At 37.1% G+C, this 6,222-nt stretch overlaps 1 pseudogene; it reads right to left on the minus strand.

Moving 5' to 3' along the window:
• On the minus strand, window positions 1–599 carry LOC103271481 (annotated as a pseudogene).
• Window positions 600–6,222: the final 5,623 nt, after the last annotated feature.

Consider the following 6,222-nt stretch of genomic DNA (forward strand, 5'->3'; position numbering starts at 1 on the left):
TTATTCCTCCCCCTTCTCCTCCTCCTTCTCTTCTTTCTCCTCATCTTCCTCAACTTCCTCTTCCACCTTTTTACTGGCAGCTTTAGTGGGACCCTTTGCACCATCCAACTTTGCTTTAGACTTTTAGTTGGCAAAATCCTTCTCATACTTCTCCTTCAGCTTTGCTGCCATAGTGATGTAAGGCTGCTTTTCACTGTCACTTAAGTTATTCCACATCTTGCCCAGCTTTTTTGCCACATCTCCAATAGAGATGTCAGAGTTTGTGGATTTGATCTTGGGGCAGAATTCTGAACAGGAAGAATCCAGATGGTGGCCTTTTGGGAGCATTAGGGTCCTTTTTCTTCTTGCCTCCCTTAGCTGGTCCATAATCCTTCATTTCCCAATCATAGTGCACTTTATCTGTCTTTGCCACTTCATCAAATTTAGGCTTCTCTTTCCCACACTTTGACTTCCACCTCTCAGAGCACTTCTTGGAAAATTCTGCAAAACTGATAGGAACCTCTGGGTTTTTTCTTCTTATGTTCTTCTCTGCATGTCTGCACAAAGAAGGCATAAGCAGACATCTTGCCCTTTGGTTTCTTGGGGTCACCTTTAGCCATCATGACTGTATTATTTGTTAGTCTGGGCAGCACAGAGCACTAGAAACTTTTTTTAAATTAAATTTTATTTTATTATAGAGATGTGGCGTATGCATCAGGATTAACTACATAGGTAAACTACATGCAGGTGAAGTTCTGACTTCTAACTGATCCTCACTCTCCTTGTTTAGGACCAGGTATTCTTTGTGTTGTTATGTGTCTCCTGTCCTCCTCCCTCCTTCCCTCCCTCCCTCCCCTAGCAGTTCCCAACAACTGGTGATCCCTCACTTGTGCTAAGGTAATTAAAGTTCAGGTCCCATTTGTGAGAACATACAGTATTCAGTTCTTTGTTTCTGTGATAGTTCACTTAGTATGATGGTCTCCAACTCCATCAAATTTGCTGCAAAATCCATGATTTTGTTCTTCTTTATGGCTGCGTAATACTTCATCAAGTATATGTACCACATTTTCTTTATCCAGTCCACTTTTGGTGCACAGTTAGGGTTGGCTTTGTGATTTTGCTACTGCGAATAGTGCTGCAGTACACCTGTGTGTACAGATGTAATTTTTGTGGAATGATTTATGCTGCTCTGGATATATTCCCAGGACAGTGATTACTGGATCATATGGAAGGTCACTATTTAGTTCTTTTAGGAATCGCCACACTGCTTTCTATAGAAGTTGAACTGTTTGCACTCCCACCAACATGCAGAAGCATTCCTTTTTCTTCACACTCACACCAGCATCTGCTGTTTTTGACTTGTTAATGACAGCCATCTTTACCAGGGGTAGGTAATATCTCATTGCAGTTTTGATTTGTATTTCTCTGATAGTCGATGAGGCTAAGTATTTTTTCATGTATCTGTTGGCTGCTTATGTGTTGTCTTTTGAGAAGTGTCTGTTCATGTCCTCTGCCCACTTAAAAAATTATTTTATTTTAAAGGTGTGGGATACAATTCAGGATTAGGTATACAAGTGGACACTGTACAGGTAAAGTTTGGGCCTCCCTTTGGTTCCCGCTTTGCAAGGTTTGAGATCAGATATGCTTATTGATGTTATGTTCCCTTCCCCATCCCCTGCAAGTGTCCCACTACTGCCAACCCCTTTCTTATAGTATTATGGTAAATGTTCAGGGTCTGCTTATTAATGAGAACATGTGGTACCCACTCTCTTGTTTCTGTGATAGATCTCTGAGTATTATAGACTCTAAATCCATCCAAATTGCTGCAAAGTCTGTATGTTTTCCCGTCTTTGTGACTGTGTAATATTCCATCATGCATATGTACCATATTTTTTAAAACCAGTTCAGTTTTGATGAGCAGCATGGTTGGTTCCATGTTTTTGCCATTGCGAATAATGTTGCAATAAACATGTGTGTGTGTAGATATCTTTTTTGTAGAAGGATTTGAGTTCCTCCGGGCATATTTCTAGTAGGAGGATTGCTGGGTCATAAGGAAGGTCAATTTCTAGTTCTTTTAAAAATTGTCACACTGTTTTCCATAGAGGTTGAACTCATTTGCATTCCCACTAACAGTGTAGAAGTGTTCCCTTATCTCTGAATCCTCACCAGCATCTGTTGTTTTTTGCTTTATTAATGCTGGTCATTCTTAATGGGATTAGGTGGTATCTCAATGTGGTTTTGATTTGCATTTCTCTGAAGATTAGTAAGGCTGAGCACTTTTTCATATGTCTGTTGGGTGCCCATAAGTCGTTTTTTGAGAAGTGTCTGTTCATGTCCTCTGCCCACTTTTTAAATGGCATTGTTTGTTTTTTTCCTTTCACTTCATTTGAGTTCCTAGTAGAGCATGGATGTTAAGCTTTTGGCAAATGCATAATTTGAAAATATTTTTTTCCAGTCTGTGTGCTGTCTCTTTACTCTTTTGATGGTTTCTTTTTCTGTACAATAGTTTTTCAGTTTGATAAGGCCCCATTTGTCTATCTTAGCTTGTATAGCATTAACTTTTGAAAATTTGGTCAAGAATTTGTTGCCTATTCCAATGTGCACAAGGATGTTTCCTATGTTTTCTTCTAGAATTCTTATAGTTTGAGGTTTTACATTTAGGTCTTTGATCTTTTGAGCTGATTTTTTGTGTATAGTGATAGGTAGAGGTCCAGTTTCATTCTTCTGCATATGGTCAGCCAGTTTTCCCAGCACTATTTGCTCAGTATGGTCTTTTTCTCACAGATTGTTATTGGTGGCTTTATTAAAGTTGAGCTGGTTAAGAGACTGAGTTTTTGCTTCCAAAATCTCTGTCCTGTCCCATTGGTCTATGTGCCTATTCTTGTACCAATATCAGGCTGTTTTGGTTACTGTAGCCCTGTAATAAAGTTTAGAGTCTGGAAGTGTGATGCCTCCCACTTTGTTCCTTTTGCTGAGGATTGTTTTGGTTATTCGTGGTCTTTTTGTTTCCATGTGAATTTTTGTACTGTTGTTGCCTTTTGTTGTGGCTATGGTGAATGGGATTGTGCTTTTTACTTGGTTCTCTGTCTGTTTGTTGCTGGCAGTTGCGTACAGAAATGCAACTGACTTTACATGTTGATTTTTGTACTCCAAGACTTTACCAAAGTTGATTATCAGTGCAAAGGGCCTTTTGACAGACTCCCTAGGGTTTTCAAGGCTAGAATCATATCATCCACAAAGAGGAAGTTTAACTTCCTCTTTTCCTTTTTGGATACCCCTGATTTCCTTCTCTTTCCTAATTGCTCTGACTAGAACTTCCAGCACTGTGTTGGACAGGAAGGGTGAGAGTAGGCATCCTTGTCTTCTTCCTGTTCTTAGGGTGAAGGCTTCCAATTCTGCCCATTGAGCAAAATATTGGCTGTGGGTTTATCATAGATGGCACTTACTATTTTGAGGAATGTTCCTTCTATGTCTAGATGCTCAAGGATTTTTATCAAGAAGAGATGTTGGATTTTGTCAAATGCTTTTTCTGTGTCTAATGATATAATCATGTGGTTCTTGATAGTTTGTTTTATGTGCTTCATTCAAGAAAGTTGCCTGAACTCTGGAGTCAAGTACAGATGCTTTCAACTTATGACAGAGTTATGTCTCAATAACCTCATCATAAATTAAAACTACTATAAGTTGAAAATGCATTTAATAAACTACCAAACATTATTGTTGAGCTTAATCTACCTTACACGTGCTCAAAATACTTACATTAGCTTATACTTGGTCAAAGCCATCCAACACAGAGTCTATTTTATAATTAACTGTTGAATATCTCAAATAATTTGTTGACTACAGTTCTGAAAGTGAAAACAGAATCGTCGAACGAGTACTCAAAGTATATGCATATCACTTTTGAACCATCGTGAAAATTGAAGAATTGCAAATTGAACCATTATAAGTCAGGGACTGTCTGTATATTTTGTAATTATTTCTATTTTTTTTTTGAATTAGGGTCTTACTCTGTTACCCAAGTTGGAATACAGTGGCATAATCTCAGTTTACCACATCCTCGATGTCCTGGGCTCAGGTGATTCTTCTGCCCCAGTCTCCCAAGTCACTGGGACTACAGATGTGTGCCACCAAACCCAGCTAGTTTTTAAAGTTTTTGTAGAAATGAGGTCTTGCTATGTTGCCCAGGCTGGTCTTGAACTCCTGGTCTCAAGTAATCCTCTTGCCTTGACCTCCCAAGTTGCTGGGATTACAGACACGATACCTGGTTTATTCTTACTAATATTTTAAAGTTTTACTTTTCACATTTAGGGCTTTATCAACAAGGAATGTATTTTGATTATTACAGATTTAATTTAACTTTATTTTTAAAATGTGGATAACTAATTGTCTTAGCATTATTATTGAATACATTTTTTTTTCTCTTTTGGTTTGTGATGTTACCTTAGTCACACATCAAGTTCCATGTATTTTAGGGGAAATTCTTAGCTCAAGACTGGAGGAGAATCTGTTATAGACTGAGCTGTGGCCCCACTCCTCACTGCCCCCAATTAATATGTTGAAATCCCAGCCTCAGTGTGATTGAGATAAAGATTTTTATTTGGAAATAAGGATTTTATGGAGGTAATTAAGTTTAGGTGAGGTCATAAGGGTGGGGCCTGATCCAATAGATGTTCTTATAAAAAGAACAGACCCAGAGCTCTCTTGCTTTCACCATGTGAAGACAACTGTCTACAAGCAAGAAGAGAGTCCTCACCAGAAACCAAACTAGACACTGCTTCTACACCTTGTAGTGACTGGCATTTTCTTTTTATTTAGGATATCTGATGATAGTGAGCTACAGTGAAAAACATGTCTCATTTAAGATATTGAAAGGCAGAGTTCTTCTCTTTGTTATAGCCAGTTGCCAGGAAGGAGTTGTCAACACACACAGTCAAATTTGAGTCCTTTATTAGCCAGTGGTCGAGAGCAGTCTAGTGCTACAAAGAATTCTCGACACTGAACAGAGTGAGGGGTTTATAAAGACAAAACCCACAAAAGCTGTACAGTTATTACACATTTTTGGCAGAATATTTGGTTGTGAAAGGGTACAGATAGCTATGGAATTTGCGATTAGGGAGTTTCCAAGCACTGAGGGGAACAACAATGTGGGCTTGTGATTACAGGAAGGTTACAACTTATGATTACAGGAAGGGTTACACAGGGGCCTATCTCTGGGTTAAGATGGAGGATTTGTTACAAAATGGAGTTATTATGTCAAGCACACTATTACAGGCTATTACATCTTCTCTAATAAAAACATTGTAAACATCGGCAAGCATGCAAAAAATGCTCATAACAATGTGTGAAAATGCACAACAGTAAAGGACATGTGATACTTCATGGTTTATTATTTCTTTTTCTTGTAACTTTTAGGTCTGATTTCTTGGGAGAAATTTGGAAGTACTTAGCTTTCCTTGTGATTGCTTATTAAGTTCCAAATATTCATAGGAAAGGAAATATTATTCATGACAAATGGCCTATAAATAAGGATTTATCCATAGATTTCCTGACCTGATGATCTGTTTTCATTCTGTTTTATTGATCTTTCAAGCCAAAAGTTCACTTTTAAATTACTGTAGCTTTATAAGAAGAATTGATGTCTGAATGAGTGCATTTCCATACTCAATTCAAAAGATATCTTGGCTCTTTACTACTCCAAATAAATTTATAGAATCTACTTGTCAGATTCTATGAAGAACCCTGTTGAGACTTTTATGAGAACTGCTTAGGTTTTTATAATATTAAGATGCCTGTTCTACTTATAAATTTGGAACATTTATCTATCTGTCTTCAAGAAAGTCTTTCTAAAGATTTGGCTAATTTTATTGTAAAGGTCCTTTACTCCTAGTTTTCTAAGAGGTGTCTCATTTGAGAATGCTGATTGAGGTATTTCCTGAACTATGAATAAATTTTATGAAATTCTGCATCCATTGAGTTTCTTATTATTTTTCTCCACTGAGTTTTTAAATGTTGTAAGTTACATTACTTTTTTTCTAATGTTAAACTGTACATTAGTATAAATAGTAATTGGTAATGTGTATATGCATGTTTATATGTTGCTGTATTTGATTTTCTAATATTTAGTATTTTTATACTTAATCTAATTTGATTTTTTAAATACTTTTTTCAGAGTATAGTATTTTTTTTTTTTTTTTTTTGAGTTGGAGTCTCACTCTGTCACCCAGACTGGAGTGCAGTGGC

This window comes from Carlito syrichta, unplaced genomic scaffold, assembly GCF_000164805.1.
Source record: "Carlito syrichta isolate Samal-C Ts95f unplaced genomic scaffold, Tarsius_syrichta-2.0.1 Scaffold311699, whole genome shotgun sequence".
Taxonomy (NCBI): Eukaryota; Metazoa; Chordata; class Mammalia; order Primates; family Tarsiidae; genus Carlito; species Carlito syrichta.